Source organism: Polyodon spathula, chromosome 35 (assembly GCF_017654505.1).
Source record: "Polyodon spathula isolate WHYD16114869_AA chromosome 35, ASM1765450v1, whole genome shotgun sequence".
Taxonomy (NCBI): Eukaryota; Metazoa; Chordata; class Actinopteri; order Acipenseriformes; family Polyodontidae; genus Polyodon; species Polyodon spathula.
The window spans coordinates 1,366,379-1,389,631 of NC_054568.1; positions in this window are offsets into that span (position 1 = coordinate 1,366,379).

Sequence of the window (23,253 nt, forward strand, 5' to 3'; positions counted from 1 at the left end):
AGCTGCGTGTGGATCAGTGAGACTCGGCACTGCGTGCTGTTTGAGCTGCGTGTGGATCAGTGAGACTCGGCACTGCGTGCTGTTTGAGCTGCGTGTGGATCAGTGAGACTCTGCACTGCGTGCTGTTTGAGCTGCGTGTGGATCAGTGAGACTCGGCACTGCGTGCTGTTTGAGCTGCGTGTGGATCAGTGAGACTCGGCACTGCGTGCTGTTTGAGCTGCGTGTGGATCAGTGAGACTCGGCACTGCGTGCTGTTTGAGCTGCGTGTGGATCAGTGAGACTCGGCACTGCGTGCTGTTTGAGCTGCGTGTGGATCAGTGAGACTCGGCACTGCGTGCTGTTTGAGCTGCGTGTGGATCAGTGAGACTCGGCACTGCGTGCTGTTTGAGCTGCGTGTGGATCAGTGAGACTCGGCACTGCGTGCTGTTTGAGCTGCGTGTGGATCAGTGAGACTCGGCACTGCGTGCTGTTTGAGCTGCGTGTGGATCAGTGAGACTCGGCACTGCGTGCTGTTTGAGCTGCGTGTGGATCAGTGAGACTCGGCACTGCGTGCTGTTTGAGCTGCGTGTGGATCAGTGAGACTCGGCACTGCGTGCTGTTTGAGCTGCGTGTGGATCAGTGAGACTCGGCACTGCGTGCTGTTTGAGCTGCGTGTGGATCAGTGAGACTCTGCACTGCGTGCTGTTTGAGCTGCGTGTGGATCAGTGAGACTCGGCACTGCGTGCTGTTTGAGCTGCGTGTGGATCAGTGAGACTCGGCACTGCGTGCTGTTTGAGCTGCGTGTGGATCAGTGAGACTCGGCACTGCGTGCTGTTTGAGCTGCGTGTGGATCAGTGAGACTCGGCACTGCGTGCTGTTTGAGCTGCGTGTGGATCAGTGAGACTCGGCACTGCGTGCTGTTTGAGCTGCGTGTGGATCAGTGAGACTCGGCACTGCGTGCTGTTTGAGCTGCGTGTGGATCAGTGAGACTCGGCACTGCGTGCTGTTTGAGCTGCGTGTGGATCAGTGAGACTCGGCACTGCGTGCTGTTTGAGCTGCGTGTGGATCAGTGAGACTCTGCACTGCGTGCTGTTTGAGCTGCGTGTGGATCAGTGAGACTCTGCACTGCGTGCTGTTTGAGCTGCGTGTGGATCAGTGAGACTCGGCACTGCGTGCTGTTTGAGCTGCGTGTGGATCAGTGAGACTCGGCACTGCGTGCTGTTTGAGCTGCGTGTGGATCAGTGAGACTCGGCACTGCGTGCTGTTTGAGCTGCGTGTGGATCAGTGAGACTCGGCACTGCGTGCTGTTTGAGCTGCGTGTGGATCAGTGAGACTCGGCACTGCGTGCTGTTTGAGCTGCGTGTGGATCAGTGAGACTCGGCACTGCGTGCTGTTTGAGCTGCGTGTGGATCAGTGAGACTCTGCACTGCGTGCTGTTTGAGCTGCGTGTGGATCAGTGAGACTCGGCACTGCGTGCTGTTTGAGCTGCGTGTGGATCAGTGAGACTCTGCACTGCGTGCTGTTTGAGCTGCGTGTGGATCAGTGAGACTCGGCACTGCGTGCTGTTTGAGCTGCGTGTGGATCAGTGAGACTCGGCACTGCGTGCTGTTTGAGCTGCGTGTGGATCAGTGAGACTCGGCACTGCGTGCTGTTTGAGCTGCGTGTGGATCAGTGAGACTCGGCACTGCGTGCTGTTTGAGCTGCGTGTGGATCAGTGAGACTCGGCACTGCGTGCTGTTTGAGCTGCGTGTGGATCAGTGAGACTCGGCACTGCGTGCTGTTTGAGCTGCGTGTGGATCAGTGAGACTCGGCACTGCGTGCTGTTTGAGCTGCGTGTGGATCAGTGAGACTCGGCACTGCGTGCTGTTTGAGCTGCGTGTGGATCAGTGAGACTCGGCACTGCGTGCTGTTTGAGCTGCGTGTGGATCAGTGAGACTCGGCACTGCGTGCTGTTTGAGCTGCGTGTGGATCAGTGAGACTCGGCACTGCGTGCTGTTTGAGCTGCGTGTGGATCAGTGAGACTCGGCACTGCGTGCTGTTTGAGCTGCGTGTGGATCAGTGAGACTCGGCACTGCGTGCTGTTTGAGCTGCGTGTGGATCAGTGAGACTCGGCACTGCGTGCTGTTTGAGCTGCGTGTGGATCAGTGAGACTCTGCACTGCGTGCTGTTTGAGCTGCGTGTGGATCAGTGAGACTCGGCACTGCGTGCTGTTTGAGCTGCGTGTGGATCAGTGAGACTCGGCACTGCGTGCTGTTTGAGCTGCGTGTGGATCAGTGAGACTCGGCACTGCGTGCTGTTTGAGCTGCGTGTGGATCAGTGAGACTCTGCACTGCGTGCTGTTTGAGCTGCGTGTGGATCAGTGAGACTCGGCACTGCGTGCTGTTTGAGCTGCGTGTGGATCAGTGAGACTCGGCACTGCGTGCTGTTTGAGCTGCGTGTGGATCAGTGAGACTCGGCACTGCGTGCTGTTTGAGCTGCGTGTGGATCAGTGAGACTCGGCACTGCGTGCTGTTTGAGCTGCGTGTGGATCAGTGAGACTCGGCACTGCGTGCTGTTTGAGCTGCGTGTGGATCAGTGAGACTCGGCACTGCGTGCTGTTTGAGCTGCGTGTGGATCAGTGAGACTCGGCACTGCGTGCTGTTTGAGCTGCGTGTGGATCAGTGAGACTCGGCACTGCGTGCTGTTTGAGCTGCGTGTGGATCAGTGAGACTCGGCACTGCGTGCTGTTTGAGCTGCGTGTGGATCAGTGAGACTCGGCACTGCGTGCTGTTTGAGCTGCGTGTGGATCAGTGAGACTCGGCACTGCGTGCTGTTTGAGCTGCGTGTGGATCAGTGAGACTCGGCACTGCGTGCTGTTTGAGCTGCGTGTGGATCAGTGAGACTCGGCACTGCGTGCTGTTTGAGCTGCGTGTGGATCAGTGAGACTCGGCACTGCGTGCTGTTTGAGCTGCGTGTGGATCAGTGAGACTCGTGCGTGCTGTTTGAGCTGCGTGTGGATCAGTGAGACTCGGCACTGCGTGCTGTTTGCTCTGTGTGGATCAGCAAGACCCCAAAACTGCAGACCACCCCCTCCAGACTGGAGCTTCGGAAGCTTGTGGAGTTCAAGTTTGAGTTAGGGGGGAGACGACTGAAACACAGCGCTACTTCTACTGAAGAGCTCCTGCTTCTCTGAAGGCTCTGCTTATCACACAATCCAGTATGAATACAGTAAAGTACACACAGACAAAATTATATTACAAACACGCTCTCCCATTGTACCTGCACACAGAGAGACAGTTCAATTAGGGAGTATCTTACTAGAGAATGTGATAATTAAGAAATTAGCCTTTAAAGGGAAGATCAGCCACAATATTGAAAAAGCTAATAAGAGGTAAGAGAATGGATTTTAAAGATGGTCAGCACTCCTTTTAAAGGGGGGCCAGTGATAATGTTAATAAGAGGTAAGTGAACAGGCAGTGATGATGTTAATAACAGGTAAGTGAACAGGCAGTGATGATGTTAATAAGAGAATGGATTTTAAAGCTGGTTTAAAGGAACTATTATAGGATGCTCTTAATAGCAGTCAATCCTGCAGCAGCATTAATGGTTATAAATGTACAGTGAGTCTGACACAATGTATTAAGTGTATAGCACACACCAGGAGCATTTAAAACAACAGTGATATAAATAAATATTTTTCATATAATGAAAAAAACAGACACAGCTAAAATCAGCACACAGTGTCTGCTGTGGTTGAAAGGTTTCTTTTTGTCATTGGATAGCAGTCTTTGAGCACAGCTCCAGTGAGTGCTCTGGAGTTAGTTCAGCACCAGACTGCAACGCACATGAAAACAGAAGAGCTGATCAAAACAGACCTGCAGCGCCGGGAGATGGAGAATGGCGCCCCCTGCAGGACCAGCACAACAAGGGTGACGGCTGGTACAGTGTGTGTCAGACAGAGACAGAAAGACAGGTCCTGAGCAGTAGTGACCGTGTTAGGGTTGCATGTGTTCTTTATAGTGTGCTGGCTCTGTTCAAAAAAGGGGAACAGAGCCAGCACACACCAAGAACACTGTGTGAGACCTGTCCCCAGCATACCTGTTTACGCTCAGCTGCTGGTCAGAGCTGGAGAAAATATTTAACATGCTAGTGAAACGCCCAGTAAGAACTGATTATAATTACTATAAACTAATGCACAATCTCAGCTTGTTTGCAATGATCTGGTGTATTAATGGTGCAATATCTGTAGGTCTGCTGCTGACATTTGCGGATCCTAGTGTGTCTATCATTTACACTTAGAGCGAAAAAAATAAAGAAATAAAAAAAAAATGTAACTGATTAACCTGCTTTCATCTGTATTTTTTTAAAAATTGACAATAAAGTAAACGTGAAGATGTTTCCTCCCTCCACCCCTCACCTGCGCCTCTCCCAGTCCCAGTTCAATTCTCTCCAGTGACTCCAGTACAATGTCACTCTTCTCCTGTTCCAGTATGGTGCAGTCCTCTGGCTATCTGCTCTGTAGTGCCCCCTGCAGCTTGTCCAGGAGATTGCGGTTCTCTCCCCTCAGTGCCTCCAGCCCGGCAATGACCTGCCATGTGCTGCACATGAGCTCCTACCCGCTCTGAGACACGGTGACACCGAGAATAACAATATAACAACGCAGACATCAATATCAACCAGCTCCTCCTCGCCCAGAGACACGGTGACACCGAGAATAACAATATAACAACGCAGACATCAATATCAACCAGCTCCTCCTCGCCCAGAGACACGGTGACACCCAGAATAACAATATAACAACACGGACATCAATATCAACCAGCTCCTCCTCGCCCAGAGACACGGTGACACTGAGAATAACAATATAACAACACGGGCATCAATATCAACCAGCTCCTCCTCGCCCAGAGACACGGTGACACCGAGAATAACAATATAACAACGCAGACATCAATATCAACCAGCTCCTCCTCGCCCAGAGACACGGTGACACCGAGAATAACAATATAACAACACGGACATCAATATCAACCAGCTCCTCCTCGCCCAGAGACACGGTGACACCGAGAATAACAATATAACAACACGGGCATCAGTATCAACCAGCTCCTCCTCGCCCAGAGACACGGTGACACCGAGAATAACAATATAACAACACGGGCATCAATATCAACCAGCTCCTCCTCGCCCAGAGACACGGTGACACCGAGAATAACAATATAACAACACGGGCATCAGTATCAACCAGCTCCTCCTCGCCCAGAGACACGGTGACACCGAGAATAACAATATAACAACACGGGCATCAACATCAACCAGCTCCTCCTCGCCCAGAGACACGGTGACACCGAGAATAACAATATAACAACACGGGCATCAACATCAACCAGCTCCTCCTCGCCCAGAGACACGGTGACACCGAGAATAACAATATAACAACACGGGCATCAACATCAACCAGCTCCTCCTCGCCCAGAGACACGGTGACACCGAGAATAACAATATAACAACACGGGCATCAACATCAACCAGCTCCTCCTCGCCCAGAGACACGGTGACACCGAGAATAACAATATAACAACACGGGCATCAACATCAACCAGCTCCTCCTCGCCCAGAGACACGGTGACACCGAGAATAACAATATAACAACACGGGCATCAACATCAACCAGCTCCTCCTCGCCCAGAGACACGGTGACACCGAGAATAACAATATAACAACACGGGCATCAATATCAACCAGCTCCTCCTCGCCCAGAGACACGGTGACACCGAGAATAACAATATAACAACACGGGCATCAACATCAACCAGCTCCTCCTCGCCCAGAGACACGGTGACACCGAGAATAACAATATAACAACACGGGCATCAATATCAACCAGCTCCTCCTCGCCCAGAGACACGGTGACACCGAGAATAACAATATAACAACACGGGCATCAACATCAACCAGCTCCTCCTCGCCCAGAGACACGGTGACACCGAGAATAACAATATAACAACACGGGCATCAACATCAACCAGCTCCTCCTCGCCCAGAGACACGGTGACACCGAGAATAACAATATAACAACACGGGCATCAACATCAACCAGCTCCTCCTCGCCCAGAGACACGGTGACACCGAGAATAACAATATAACAACACGGGCATCAACATCAACCAGCTCCTCCTCGCCCAGAGACACGGTGACACTGAGAATAACAATATAACAACACGGGCATCAACATCAACCAGCTCCTCCTCGCCCAGAGACACGGTGACACCGAGAATAACAATATAACAACACGGGCATCAACATCAACCAGCTCCTCCTCGCCCAGAGACACGGTGACACCGAGAATAACAATATAACAACACGGGCATCAACATCAACCAGCTCCTCCTCGCCCAGAGACACGGTGACACCCAGAATAACAATATAACAACACGGACATCAATATCAACCAGCTCCTCCTCGCCCAGAGACACGGTGACACCGAGAATAACAATATAACAACACGGGCATCAACATCAACCAGCTCCTCCTCGCCCAGAGACACGGTGACACCGAGAATAACAATATAACAACACGGGCATCAACATCAACCAGCTCCTCCTCGCCCAGAGACACGGTGACACCGAGAATAACAATATAACAACACGGGCATCAACATCAACCAGCTCCTCCTCGCCCAGAGACACGGTGACACTGAGAATAACAATATAACAACACGGGCATCAATATCAACCAGCTCCTCCTCGCCCAGAGACACAGTGACACCGAGAATAACAATATAACAACACGGGCATCAATATCAACCAGCTCCTCCTCGCCCAGAGACACGGTGACACTGAGAATAACAATATAACAACACGGGCATCAACATCAACCAGCTCCTCCTCGCCCAGAGACACGGTGACACCGAGAATAACAATATAACAACACGGGCATCAACATCAACCAGCACCTCCTCGCCCAGAGACACGGTGACACCGAGAATAACAATATAACAACACGGGCATCAACATCAACCAGCTCCTCCTCGCCCAGAGACACGGTGACACCGAGAATAACAATATAACAACACGGGCATCAACATCAACCAGCTCCTCCTCGCCCAGAGACACGGTGACACCGAGAATAACAATATAACAACACGGGCATCAACATCAACCAGCTCCTCCTCGCCCAGAGACACGGTGACACCGAGAATAACAATATAACAACACGGGCATCAACATCAACCAGCTCCTCCTCGCCCAGAGACACGGTGACACCGAGAATAACAATATAACAACACGGGCATCAACATCAACCAGCTCCTCCTCGCCCAGAGACACAGTGACACCGAGAATAACAATATAACAACACGGGCATCAACATCAACCAGCTCCTCCTCGCCCAGAGACACGGTGACACCGAGAATAACAATATAACAACACGGGCATCAACATCAACCAGCTCCTCCTCGCCCAGAGACACGGTGACACCGAGAATAACAATATAACAACACGGGCATCAATATCAACCAGCTCCTCCTCGCCCAGAGACACGGTGACACCGAGAATAACAATATAACAACACGGGCATCAACATCAACCAGCTCCTCCTCGCCCAGAGACACGGTGACACCGAGAATAACAATATAACAACACGGGCATCAACATCAACCAGCTCCTCCTCGCCCAGAGACACGGTGACACTGAGAATAACAATATAACAACACGGGCATCAACATCAACCAGCTCCTCCTCGCCCAGAGACACGGTGACACTGAGAATAACAATATAACTCCCATTGCAGAGCAGTTTGATCCATTCCTGGTTTCCCTATGAGTTTAGTAATAAGGCACAACTGAGCTTGTTATCTGGACACGCTGGCTCAGTTGCAACGAACCTGCAGAGTTCGTACGGAGCTGCGCACTAAGTTGTGTACCAGCTAGTGCAGCACTATCTCAGGATCATCATTAGCTGCGTACTAATTTAATACCAATTGCAACAAAAAAACAAGCGGAACAAAGTTAGGGACTAGCTGATTCCCAGCTTTAGTACGATACTAAGGATTATGGTTTGTTTTGGAGCGCTTCCAAACAGGAACTGGGGCGCAAAATCTGATCGATTGGTACAAATTATGTTTTAAGTGTGTGGGGTTTTTAAAGTTTTTATTTGATTTTATTTGATTTTAAAGAAACCTAAACATCTTAATTATTTTATTTATTTTCATTCATTCATGCTTAAGTTTTAAACTTGAAAGGGTATATTTACGCACAACAAATAGTGAATTGCCCCATGAGTTTTTTTTGTGCCCACGCCGCCCCCCACCCCGCACCGACAAACTTGTTAGGTGTTGTATGTAGTGTAAACATTGAATACATAATACATATTAACAGAAACAAAATGAAAATGCATTGCACAGGCAGAGATTGAACCGGGCACCTCCAGCACAGCAGCTACAGCGCCGATCCCTATACAAGAGAGCCGCGCCCCCTCATGAGTGTTTCAATATTGTTGTGTTTCATCACTACCAGTCCTGACCCCTACCCCATGCATGCTATAGCCTACTAATATGTAGCATTGGCTACTAAAAGCATACTTTGACACAAGTATATATATATAGCCTGTTATATATAACTTAAACATATTGCTCACATATTAAATATTGCAATTATGTTCCATGTGGATAATACATAATTACTGTACGGATTTAACTATATTCTCAATTATTTCATGATTTTTGTAATAAATCCTTTCAGTCGTAACTGTAATATTTTGCCGTTAGATCATTTTTTCGAGGTGGAAGTGATTTGATCAGTGTGGGGCTATCGTTTTCCGTATTGTTATAATGGCCCGAAACTCAATGCAACGCTACAAGAATATATTGCAATGCCAGCAATGCCGTAGGGATATTACACACACACACACACACACACACACACACACACACACACACACACACACGTAAACACGGTTTTCATATGTAAAATACAGGTACATGGATTTGTGATTATGAATTGTTCAGTTATAAAAGCTGTCAATACATTTTGGAGTTTTTCCCATTTGTTCCTCTTAGTACGGTACTATAAATCGTTAGTCTATAGACCGGGTTAGACTAACTTAGTCTCGTACATGGTGTCCTCAGTTGAGACCCTTTTGGGATCTGACCTGGGGATCAGCTTCATCCGCCAAGTTCGTTGCAATTGGCATTTAAGTGGCGTACTAGTTTAGTGGGGAGCTGCGTACTGACCACGGGATCATCCCCTGTTAGTACGCTGCTTTCAGTTTGTTGCAATTGACCCAGTAAGGCTAATCAAGCTGGTAGTAAAACCTGGACTGGGTGACACTGCTGTGCAACGAGAGTCTTATTGCCACACTTAATTATGGTATGTGAACAGCAGACTGCTGCAATAATAATATTGTGAAATGTTTGCATGTGTTGTTCAAATAGACTGCGGTCAGTCATCACGAATATGCACATCAGAACACACACACTGAACTGCGAGCTTGCATTGCGTTTCACAAAGACATGCACAACACAAACACATTGCAAAGCACTCGAGTTTAAAGTGGAACAGCTGTCATCATCATCATCATCATCATCATCATCCCAGTCTCCTCCCTCTTTATCCTCTATCTGTACTGCTAAACTTACCAGGCTGATCGGTAATAAAGCGCAATTAACTCATTTGAAATATAGAAGTACAGATTCATGAAAAAAAAGTATGTTAGACAATAATAATAAAATACAGCCAATCAATAATTAAGTATAATTTAACAATGACTATTATTATTAGCATCAGCCAGCGTCAATCATTAATGAATTCATGAATTCGTACACAATAAACCCCTATAGATCAGGAGCCGCGCTGAGGGAATGGGGTTATCATGCACTACTGACCCAGCCGCTCCGTTAATGATAATAATAATATTGACTTACCTGTTCTCGGCTCCGGAGGCGTCTCTTATGACAGCTGGATAATCTTCTCTAGACTCGTTTACAACTTAGGCTATAATAAACCACCCATACCCGCGCTGGGAGGGAGAATCGCAGCGGAAACAGATGATGTAGCGCCGCTATAGCAATGGATCTGACGCAGCATTCAAATTCAAAGTGGCTTTATTAGCATGACAGAAGTGATCCAGTGTTGCCAAAGCATTTCAACACACGTTACATAAAATAAAACAACACATAATATCAATATCTCCCATTCCCCCTGAACAGGATGTCAAGGTGGCGCTGGCTCTGTAGTTGAAGGAGCTCCTGCGCAGTTTAGCACTCTGTCTGGTATCATAGGCGATGGCTGAATGGTCTCTCAGAAGCTTTGGGATGTTGAGGAGAGCTTGATATGGGACAGAGAGCACAATGTTCTGCTAGTGCTGCTCCTGGCACAGCTCTGCCCACAGCTGACACACTGCAGCTGGAGTCAAGTGCAGGGCTGCACACTTTTATTACATTAAATAAGAAATAAATTACTTTTAACCATACAAAAACTGCCTCACAGGATTCTGACAGAATATCGCTCTGTAGTAGAACAGGAGAGCACACAGGTAACTAGCCAGCATCGCCATGAAGTCAAAAACAACTCACTGTAGCACAAAGAGCCAGGCTGAATATAGGAGGGAGAGGCTGAATACAGGAGGACCAGGCTGAATACAGGAGAGCCAGACTGAATACAGGAGAGCCGGGCTGAATACAGGAGAGCCAGGCTGAATATAGGAGGGAGAGGCTGAATACAGGAGGACCAGACTGAATACAGGAGAGCCAGACTGAATACAGGAGAGCCGGGCTGAATACAGGAGAGAGAGGCTGAATACAGGAGAGAGAGGCTGAATACAGGAGAGAGAGGCTGAATACAGGAGGGACGGACTTAATACAGGAGGGAGAGACTGAATACAGGAGGGAGAGGCTAAATACAGGAGGGAGAGGCTGAATACAGGAGGGAGAGTGCACAGCGCTATGACTGCCTCAGGAGAGCGAGAGAAGTAGAGTCTCCAGATATAGCCCTAGTGTGCACAGGATTACATAACCTCTGTGCTTCTGATCCAGGCTATTCCAGGAACCTGCAGCTGCTTTTAGTAGCCCAGGACAGGACAGAACAGGACAAGACAGGAGAGGACAGAATGATTTGATAAGACATGCCAGGTCTCTCTCCTTTCACTCCTCTCTCCCCCCTCCCTCTGTCAGCAGTCCCTTTTCAGCAGTAGTTGCTCGTGTTTGAGTCTCACAGTCCTGATCTCAGCTCATTCAGTGAGATCCTCTCTGCACTGCACTGCTCTCTGCTCTACTCTCTGCTCTGCACTGCTCTCTGCTCTGCTCTCTGCTCTGCACTGCTCTCTGCTCTACTCTCTGCACTGCACTGCTCTCTGCTCTACTCTCTGCTCTGCACTGCTCTCTGCTCTACTCTGCTCTGTGCTCTACTCTCTGCACTGCTGTCTACTCTCTGCTCTACACTGCTCTTTGCTCTACTCTGCTCTGCTCTGCTGCTCTACTCTCTGCTCTGCACTGCTCTCTGCTCTACTCTCTGCACTGCACTGCTCTCTGCTCTACTCTCTGCTCTGCACTGCCCTCTCCTCTACTCTCTGCTCTGCACTGCTCTCTGCACTGCACTGCTCTCTGCTCTACTCTCTGCACTGCTCTCTGCTCTACTCTCTGCTCTGCACTGCTCTCAGCTCTACTCTGCTCTTTGCTCTACTCCCTGCTCTGCACTGCTCTCTGCTCTACTCTCTGCACTGCTCTCTGCACTGCAATGCTCTCTGCTCTGCACTGCTCTCTGCTCTACTCTCTGCTCTGCACTGCTCTCTGCTCTACTCTCTGCTCTGCACTGCTCTCTGCAGAGCTGTATAGAGGTCTATAGGAAAGAGAACTCCACTCTCAACACTGCAGAGCTGTATAGAGGTCTATAGGAAAGAAAGCTCCACTCTTCACACTGCAGAGCTGTATAGAGGTCTATAGGAAAGAGAACTCTGCTCTCCCAGGGCAGGGGTTCTGCAGGGAGAGACACCGGGGAGGGGGTGGGGTCCCGGTCTGAGCGCCCCTCCCCAGGGCAGGGGGTCTGCAGGGAGAGACCCTGGGGAGGGGGCGGGGTCCCGGTCTGATCGCCCCTCCCCAGGGCAGGGTCTGCAGGGAGAGACCCCGGGGAGGGGGCAGGGTCATCGTCTGAGCTCCCCTCCCCAGGGCAGGGGGTCTGCAGGGATAGACCCCGGGGAGGGGGCGGGGTCCCGGTCAGAGCGCCTCTCCCTAATATAGGCAGCAGAGAGTGACCCCGGGGTAAAGGGGGGTCTCGCTGGTGGAATCTGTTCCAGTCTGATCCCTGCTCTGTTCTGACAAGCAGCACTAAATCTCCCTGCTGGGCAGGGGCAGCTGGGCTGGGCTGCTGCTGCTCCCAGAGCCTCTGCCACAGGCAAGAACTTTCCAGAGCCTCCCTCAGCCAGACCATGTAGGGGCAGCGAGAGGATCACTAAACATAGACTGACCTGGACCAGCATCAAACAATCAAACACACGCACAATTAACCACACAGACATGCACAATCAACCACACAGACATGCACAATCAACCACACCCCCATAAACACTCTGACACAAACATTCACTCACAAACACACCCAGAATCAAACTCACACTCACCAGATCCCTCAGCTTTGCATTGCACACTGTAGATTCGATCTGTAGATCCCTCAGCATTGCATTGCACACTGTATCAGATCTCCAGTCAGATTTGAGCTTTCAGGTCGGCACATATTTTAATGAGAATGTAGTTGTTTGTCTTTCACTTTAAATTTGTTAGTATTTTAATGTTTTACTCATTGAGCCACACAGGTAGAATTAATCATATTTGAACCATACATAGGTACTGTATGCAGAGCGATGTAAAGTACTCTTCTCAAACCCGGCATTTAAAATACTGAACAGCAATTTATTAAGAATGAAGGAATGAGGAGGAAGGGGATTAATACTGTGACACTCCAGAGATAGGAATCAGCATTCCAGAGAGCAGTAATAACAACATTATCACACCCAGAGACAGGAATCAGCATTCCAGAGAGGAGGAATAACAACATTATCACACCCAGAGACAGGAATCAGCATTCCAGAGAGGAGGAATAACAACATTATCACACCCAGAGACAGGAATCAGCATTCCAGAGAGGAGGAATAACAACATTATCACACCCGGAGACAGGAATCAGCATTCCAGAGAGGAGGAATAACAACATTATCACACCCGGAGACAGGAATCAGCATTCCAGAGAGGAGTAATAACAACATTATCACACCCAGAGACAGGAATCAGCATTCCAGAGAGGAGGAATAACAACATTATCACACCCAGAGACAGGAATCAGCATTCCAGAGAGGAGTAATAACAACATTATCACACCCGGAGACAGGAATCAGCATTCCAGAGAGGAGTAATAACAACATTATCACCCGGAGACAGGAATCAGCATTCCAGAGAGGAGTAATAACAACATTATCACACCCGGAGACAGGAATCAGCATTCCAGAGAGGAGTAATAACAACATTATCACACCCGGAGACAGGAATCAGCATTCCAGAGAGGAGTAATAACAACATTATCACACCCGGAGACAGGAATCAGCATTCCAGAGAGGAGTAATAACAACATTATCACACCCAGAGACAGGAATCAGCATTCCAGAGAGGAGGAATAACAACATTATCACACCCGGAGACAGGAATCAGCATTCCAGAGAGGAGGAATAACAACATTATCACACCCAGAGACAGGAATCAGCATTCCAGAGAGGAGTAATAACAACATTATCACACCCAGAGACAGGAATCAGCATTCCAGAGAGGAGGAATAACAACATTATCACACCCGGAGACAGGAATCAGCATTCCAGAGAGGAGGAATAACAACATTATCACACCCAGAGACAGGAATCAGCATTCCAGAGAGGAGTAATAACAACATTATCACACCCGGAGACAGGAATCAGCATTCCAGAGAGGAGGAATAACAACATTATCACACCCGGAGACAGGAATCAGCATTCCAGAGAGGAGTAATAACAACATTATCACACCCAGAGACAGGAATCAGCATTCCAGAGAGGAGTAATAACAACATTATCACACCCAGAGACAGGAATCAGCATTCCAGAGAGGAGTAATAACAACATTATCACACCCGGAGACAGGAATCAGCATTCCAGAGAGGAGTAATAACAACATTATCACACCCGGAGACAGGAATCAGCATTCCAGAGAGGAGTAATAACAACATTATCACACCCGGAGACAGGAATCAGCATTCCAGAGAGGAGTAATAACAACATTATCACACCCGGAGACAGGAATCAGCATTCCAGAGAGGAGTAATAACAACATTATCACACCCGGAGACAGGAATCAGCATTCCAGAGAGGAGTAATAACAACATTATCACACCCGGAGACAGGAATCAGCATTCCAGAGAGGAGTAATAACAACATTATCACACCCGAAAACAAGAATCAGCATTCCAGAGAGGAGTAATAACAACATTATCACACCCAGAGACAGGAATCAGCATTCCAGAGAGGAGTAATAACAACATTATCACACCCAGAGACAGGAATCAGCATTCCAGAGAGGAGTAATAACAACATTATCACACCCAGAGACAGGAATCAGCATTCCAGAGAGGAGGAATAACAACATTATCACACCCGGAGACAGGAATCAGCATTCCAGAGAGGAGTAATAACAACATTATCACACCCGGAGACAGGAATCAGCATTCCAGAGAGGAGGAATAACAACATTATCACACCCGGAGACAGGAATCAGCATTCCAGAGAGGAGTAATAACAACATTATCACACCCGGAGACAGGAATCAGCATTCCAGAGAGGAGTAATAACAACATTATCACACCCGGAGACAGGAATCAGCATTCCAGAGAGGAGTAATAACAACATTATCACACCCGGAGACAGGAATCAGCATTCCAGAGAGGAGTAATAACAACATTATCACACCCGGAGACAGGAATCAGCATTCCAGAGAGGAGTAATAACAACATTATCACACCCAGAGACAGGAATCAGCATTCCAGAGAGGAGTAATAACAACATTATCACACCCAGAGACAGGAATCAGCATTCCAGAGAGGAGTAATAACAACATTATCACACCCGGAGACAGGAATCAGCATTCCAGAGAGGAGTAATAACAACATTATCACACCCGGAGACAGGAATCAGCATTCCAGAGAGGAGTAATAACAACATTATCACACCCGGAGACAGGAATCAGCATTCCAGAGAGGAGGAATAACAACATTATCACACCCGGAGACAGGAATCAGCATTCCAGAGAGGAGTAATAACAACATTATCACACCCGGAGACAGGAATCAGCATTCCAGAGAGGAGGAATAACAACATTATCACACCCAGAGACAGGAATCAGCATTCCAGAGAGGAGGAATAACAACATTATCACACCCGGAGACAGGAATCAGCATTCCAGAGAGGAGGAATAACAACATTATCACACCCGGAGACAGGAATCAGCATTCCAGAGAGGAGGAATAACAACATTATCACACCCAGAGACAGGAATCAGCATTCAGAACAACAAAACAGGAATCAGCATAGGAGGCACTTATTTTACACAGAGAATTGTGAGGGTCTGGAACCAAAGAAGAGCGACCAGAATTAGTAATGTTGTTGAAGCTGACAAAGGGGCATTCAGAAAGGATCCTTTCAAGAAGCTGCTTGAAAAGGTATTGACAGTGAGACTTCTGGGATCAATAAGAAACTCCTAACAAATGGAATTAGCAAGATTCAGAACAGAATGGCCTCCTCTCGTCCCCAGTAATGTGTAAAAGAAGCTTTCTTATGTTCTAAGCTCCTAACAACCAAACGAGCAAGATGGGCTGAATGGCCTCCTCTCGTTTGTAAACTTTCTTATGTTCTAATGTTCGTATTATTTGAAGTGACAGTCAGTTAATTTAATTGTGCTTCATTCAAATTCACTTACTAGTTTTGGGGTTTTGTTGCTGGTAACTGGTCTCTCAGTTTTATAGTTACTGTACATCTGTAACTGTAAACAAGCTGGCTACCGGTACCTAAATTCTGTGAGGCAGCGCAGTGATTTCGAATATGTGAGACAGGGAGAATATCTATGAGACAGGAGAGTATCTATGAGACAAGGAGGTTATCTATCAGACAGGGAGAGTATCTATGAGACATGAATATCTATGAGACAGGGAGAGTATCTGTTAGACAAGGAGGTTATCTATCAGACAGGGAGAGTATCTATGAGACATGAATATCTATGAGACAGGGAGAGTATCTGTGAGACAAGGAGGTTATCTATCAGACAGATATTATCTATGAGACAGGAAGGAGAGTATCTATAAGACAGGGAGAGTATGAGACAGGGAGAGTAGCTATGAGACAAGGAAGTTATCTATCAGACAGGGAGAGTATTTATGAGAAAGGAAGGAGAGTATCAATGAGACAGGAGAGTATGAGACAGGAGAGTATCTATGAGACAGGAGAGTATGAGACAGGGAGAGTATCTATGAGACAGGACAGTATCTATGAGACAAGAAAGTTATCTATCAGACAGGGAGAGTACCTATGAGACAAGGAAGTTATCTATCAGACAGGGAGAGTATATATGAGACAAGGAAGTTATCTATCAGACAGGGAGAGTATATATGAGAAAGGAAGGAGAGTATCAATGAGACAGGAGAGTATGAGAAAGGAGAGTATCTATGAGACAGGAGAGTATGAGACAGGAGAGTATCTATGAGACAGGGGTTATCTATCAGACAGGGAGAGTATCTATGAGAAAGGAAGGAGAGTATCGATGAGACAGGAGAGTATCTACGAGAAAGGAGAGCATCTATGAGACAGGAAGGAGAGCATCTATGAGACAGGAAGGAGAGTATCTATGAGACAGGAGAGTATGAGACAGGAGAGTATCTATGAGACAGGACAGTATCTATGAGACAAGGGGTTATCTATCAGACAGGGAGAGTATCTATGAGAAAGGAAGGAGAGTATCAGTGAGACAGGGAGAGTATGAGACAGTGAGAGTATCTATGAGACAGGAGAGTATCTATGGGACAGGAGTGTATATATGAGACAGGGTTTATCTATCAGACAGGGAGAGTATCTGAGAAAGGAAGGAGAGTATCTATGAGACAGGAGAGTATCTATGACACAGGGGGTTATCTATCATACAGGGAGAGCATCTATGAGACAGGAAGGAGAGTATCGATGAGACAGTTGAGCATCTATGAGACAGGAAGGAGAGCATCTATGAGACAGGAAGGAGAACATCTATGAGACAAGGAGAGTATTTTTTTAATGATGCACTCGTGAAGGAAAGCAGTGGGAAAACAAACCCTTCTCAAAGTTTACAGTCTCATTCTAAAGCACTGCCTTCCTTCATTTAACACATTTTCTTCACTGACAGCTTAAGATAACATACCATTAAAAACAGATCAACCCTCATTGTCATGTGTGTGTGTGTGTGTTTGTGTGTGAGTGTGCGTGCGTGTGCGTGCCTATGTGTGTGTGTTTCACAGAGGAAGCTGTGACCCCTGCTGTGTGTCTGGATTCTCATTGTGAGATGACAGTGACTTTTATATGAGATTCATAGATTCTCGTTTTATCAAATTCTGTATCATTGGTTTAATTGTTGTTGTTGTTTTGTGGTGTGTGAAGTGCTTTGGCATCCTTGTGCTGAAGGTGTTATTGTAATAGTAATTACTTGTGCTCAATCTGACTGCAAATGCAATACAAACCTTCCTGTACAGGTGTGTGGGAGTAGCATGGTTTATATTTAGTATATGTTAGAATTAGAAAGTGCATTACTATACTACAGCTGCCTGTTCTGTTCTCCTTACAATCATAGGTGGAATTTACACAGAGGACACAGAGGCCATGTTCCCCTCACCTTTTCAAAGACAGGGAATGTCTCCCTCACAGTGCAGCAGTACTAAACGTATTACTCATTTAGTTGTATAATTGATATGGAGTGGTCACTAGGACCCAGCGGAATACTGTATTTTTTATTAAGCATTGGGATCATATTGCTGTAGAGCGGTTGTGTATACTGCCTCTTTCACGACTGCAAAAGCACCAATCTGAAAGAAATGAGCGTTTATTTATAATAACCCAGCTAGAATAATCTGTATGAATTAATTAACTGACACCCCCCCCCCCCCCCCCCCCAATCTGGAACACTGCCCTGTCAGCATCTGTGTGAATTAACTGACCCCCCCAGTCTGGAACACTGCCCTGTCAGCATCTGTGTGAATTAACTGACCCCCCCAGTCTGGAACACTGCCCTGTCAGCATCTGTGTGAATTAACTGACCCCCCCAGTCTGGAACACTGCCCTGTCAGCATCTGTGTGAATTAACTGACCCCCCCAGTCTGGAACACTGCTTTGTCAGCGTCTGTGTGAATTAACTGACCCCCCCGGTCTGGAACACTGCTTTGTCAGCGTCTGTGTGAATTAACTGACCCCCCCGGTCTGGAACACTGCTTTGTCAGCGTCTGTGTGAATTAACTGACCCCCCCGGTCTGGAACACTGCTTTGTCAGCGTCTGTGTGAATTAGCTGACCCCCCCCCCCCCCCCCCCCCCCGGTCTGGATCATTGCTTACAGTCGCAGACACACTGTGAATTAGCGAACCTCCCCCCCCACCCCCCCGGTCTGGATCATGACTCTAGTACTCTCTGATCCCCCGAGAGAGGAGAGAGAGAGAGAGAGAGAGAGAGAGAGAGGAGAGGAGAGAGAGGAGGGAGAGAGAGAGAGAGAGAGGAGAGAGGGAGAGGGAGAGGGAGAGGGAGAGAGAGAGAGGAGAGGGAGAGAGAGGGAGAGGGAGAGGAGAGGAGAGAGGGAGAGAGAGAGAGAGAGAGAGAGAGAGAGGGAGGAGAGGGAGGAGAGAGAGAGGGAGGAAGAGAGAGAGGGAGAGGGAGAGGGAGAGAGAGAGAGGGAGGAGAGAGGGAGAGGGAGAGGGAGAGGGAGGGAGAGGGAGAGAGAGAGATAGATGATCTCAGCAATGTAACAGAAACTCAGAAAGAAGTTTCTACTGTAACTCTTGAGTGAGAGACAGATAAAAATAGAGAAAAGGAGGGGGAGGAAGAAATAGAGTTTGAGATTGATACAGCTCGAGGGAGAGAGAGATAGTGGTATAGAGACAGGGAGTGGAAATGGAGAGGAAGAGGTGATAGTGGGATAAAGAGGGGAGCAGGGAGAGAGGGGTGGTGACAGAGAGATAGAGAGAGAACAGTTTGCAGTCCTTGGACTCACTCTATACAACACAGCAATTAAATTCCTACTTTATGCAGATGACCTGGTCCTGCTGTCACCCACAGAGCAGGGGCTGCAGCAGAGCCTGGCGCTGCTAGAGCAGCACTGTCACACCTGCACATTGGTTTGAAATGTTCTTCAGGCCATTCCCCTGTATGGTAGTGAAGTGTAGGGCCCATTCACAGATCAGGACTACAAAATGGGACAAATACCCAACTGAAATCCTGCATGCAGAATTCTGTAAAAAAATATTAAAAGTGCAAGAAATAAAGCAAATCCTGCAGCAGGCCTGAATTAGAGTCAGGTCAGAGAAAGAGGGTCTGGTGATAGAGGCACAGAGAGGGGCAGCTGTGCTCTTCTCTCCAGCATTGTTGTGTGAGTCTGAATTGTCAATGTGAGTCTGTGGATTCTCAATGTGAGTCTGTGGATTCTCAGTGTGAGGCTGTGGATTCTCAGTGTGAGTCTGGATTCTCAGTGTGAGTCTGAGGATTCTCAGTGTGTGTCTGTGGATTCTCAGTGTGAGTCTGGATTCTCAGTGTGAGTCTGTGGATTCTCACCGTGAGTCTGTGGATTTTCAATGTGAGACTGGATTCTCACTGTGAGTCTGTGGCACAGAGAGGGGCAGCTGTCCTCTCCTCTCCAGCATTGTTGTGTGTCTGGATTCTCAGTGTGAGTCTGTGGATTCTCAATGTGAGTTTGTGGATTCTCAATGTGAGTCTGGATTCTCAGTGTGAGTCTGTGGATTCTCAGTGTTTCTGGATTCTCAGTGTGAGTCTGCAGATTCTCAGCATGAGTCTGTATTTTCAGTGTGTCTGGATTCTCAGTGTGAGTCTGGATTCTCAGTGTGAATGTGAGGATTCTCAGTGTGAGTCTGTGGATTCTCAGTGTGAATGTGAGGATTCTCAGTGTGAGTCTGTGGATTCTCAGTGTGTCTGGATTCTCAGTGTGAGTCTGGATTCTCAGTGTGAGTCTGGATTCTCAGTGTGAGTCTGTGGATCTGTGGATTCTCAGTGTGAGTCTGGATTCTCAGTGTGAGTCTGTGGATTCTCAGTGTGAGTCTGGATTCTCAGTGTGAATGTGGATTCTCAGTGTGAGTCTGTGGATTCTCAGTGTGAGTCTGTGGATTCTCAGTGTGTGTGGATTCTCAGTGTGAGTCTGGATTCTCAGTGTGAGTCTGTTCTCATTGTGTCTGTGGACTGACAGTCTGTCTGGATTCTCAGTGTGTGTGTGGGATTCTCAGTGTGAGTCTGTGATTCTCAGTGTGAGTCTGTGGATTCTCAGTATGTCTGGATACTCAGTGTGAATGTGAGGATTCTCAGTGTGAGTCTGTGGATTCTCAGTGTGAGTCTGTGGATTCTCAGTGTGAGTCTGTGGATTCTCAGTGTGAGTGTGGATTCTCAGTGTGAGTCTGTGGATTCTCAGTGTGAGTCTGTATGGATTCTCAGTGTGATGTGTGGATTCTCAGTGTGAATGTGAGGATTCTCAGTGTGAGTCTGTGGATTCTCAGTGTGAATGTGAGGATTCTCAGTGTGAGTCTGTGGATTCTCAGTGTGAGTCTGTGGATTCTCAGTGTGAATCTGTCTGGATACTCAGTGTGAATGTGAGGATTCTCAGTGTGAGTCTGTGGATTCTCAGTATGTCTGGATTCTCAGTGTGAATGTGAGGATTCTCGTGTTTCTGTGGATTCTCAGTATGTCTGGATACTCAGTGTGAATGTGAGGATTCTCAGTGTTTCTGTGGGTTCTCAGTAAGTCTGGATACTCAGTGTGAATGTGAGGATTCTCAGTGTGAGTCTGTGAGTTCTCAATGTGAGTCTGTGGATTCTCAGTGTGAATGTGAGGATTCTCAGTGTGAGTCTGTGGATTCTCAGTGTGAGTTTATGGATTCTCAATGTGAGTCTGGATTCTCAGTGTGAGTCTGTGGATTCTCAGTGTTTCTGGATTCTCAGTGTGAGTCTGCAGATTCTCAGCATGAGTCTGTATTTTCAGTGTGTCTGGATTCTCAGTGTGAGTCTGGATTCTCAGTGTGAGTCTGGATTCTCATTGTGTCTGTGGATTCTCAGTATGTCTGGATAATCAATGGGAATGTGAGGATTCTCAGTGTGAGTCTGTGGATTCTCAGTGTGAGTCTGTGGATTCTCAGTGTGAGTCTGTGGATTCTCAGTGTGTCTGGATTCTCAGTGTGTGTCTGGATTCTCAGTGTGAGTCTAGATTCTCATTGTGTCTGTGGACTCACAGTATGTCTGGATAATCAGTGGGAATGTGAGGATTCTCAGTGTGAGTCTGGATTCTCAGTGTGAGTCTGTTCTCAGTGTGAGTCTGTGGATTTTCAGTGTGAGTCTGGATTCTCAGAGTATCTGTGGATTCTCAATATGTCTGGATACTCAATGTGAATGTGAGGATTCTCAGTGTGAGTCTGTGGATTCTCAGTGTGAGTCTGTGGATTCTCAGTAAGTCTGGATACTCAATGTGAATGTGAGGATTCTCAGTGTGAGTCTGTGGATTCTCAGTGTGAGTCTGTGGATTCTCAGTATGTCTGGATTCTCAGTGTGAATGTGAGGATTCTCAGTGTTTCTGTGGATTCTCAGTAAGTCTGGATTCTCAGTGTGAATGAGAGGATTCTCAGAGTGTCTGTGGGTTCTCAGTAAGTCTGGATACTCAATGTGAATGTGAGGATTCTCAGTGTGAGTCTGTGGATTCTCAGTATGTCTGGATTCTCAGTGTGAATGAAAGGATTCTCAGAGTGTCTGTCGTTTCTCAATATGTCTGGATTCTCAGTATGAATGTGAGGATTCTCAGTGTGAATGTGAGGATTCTCAGTGTGAGTCTGTGGATTCTCAGTGTGAGTCTGTGGATTCTCAGTATGTCTGGATACTCAATGTGAATGTGAGGATTCTTAGTGTGAGTCTGTGGATTCTCAGTGTGAGTCTGTGGATTCTCAGTGTGAATGTGAGGATTCTAGTGTCAGTCTGCGGATTCTCAGTGTGAGTCTGTTGATTCTCAGTATGTCTGGATTCTCAGTGTGAATGAGAGGATTCTCAGAGTGTCTGTGGTTTCTCAATATGTCTGGATTCTCAGTATGAATGTGAGGATTCTTAGTGTGAGTCTGTGGATTCTCAGTGTGAATGTGAGGATTCTCAGTGTGAGTCTGTGGATTCTCATTGTTTCTGTGGATTCTCAGTATGTCTGGATTCTCAGTATGAATGTGAGGATTCTCAGTGTTTCTGTGGGTTCTCAGTAAGTCTGGATACTCAGTGTGAATGTGAGGATTCTTAGTGTGAGTCTGTGGATTCTCAGTGTGAGTCTGTGGATTCTCAGTAAGTCTGGATACTCAGTGTGAATGTGAGGATTCTCAGTGTTTCTGTGGATTCTCAGTATGTCTGGATTCTCAGTGTGAATGTGAGGATTCTCAGTGTGAATGTGAGGATTCTCAGTGTTTCTGTGGATTCTCAGTAAGTCTGGATTCTCAGTGTGAATGTGAGGATTCTCAGTGTGAGTCTGTGGATTCTCAGTGTTTCTGTGGATTCTCAGTATGTCTGGATACTCAGTGTGAATGTGAGGATTCTCAGTGTTTCTGTGGATTCTCAGTATGTCTGGATACTCAGTGTGAATGTGAGGATTCTCAGTGTGAGTCTGTGGATTCTCAGTGTGAGTCTGTGGATTCTCAGTAAGTCTGGATTCTCAGTGTGAATGTGAGGATTCTCAGTGTGAGTCTGTGGATTCTTAGTATGTCTGGATTCTCAGTGTGAATGTGAGGATTCTCAGTGTTTCTGTGGATTCTCAGTATGTCTGGATTCTCAGTGTGAGTCTGTGGATTCTTATTGCACTCCAGCTGGCAGAAGAGCCGAGCTACTAATAGAACCAGCCTGAGTCACATGAGCCTGGCACCCAGGTTATAGCAGAGCAAACTGACTTCCAGCCTATAATGCTCCCAATAACCCTGCCTATACCCCTGCCTATACCCTGACATCATCCCTCACAACCCTGCCTATACCCTGCAACATTCTTCCCAATAACCCT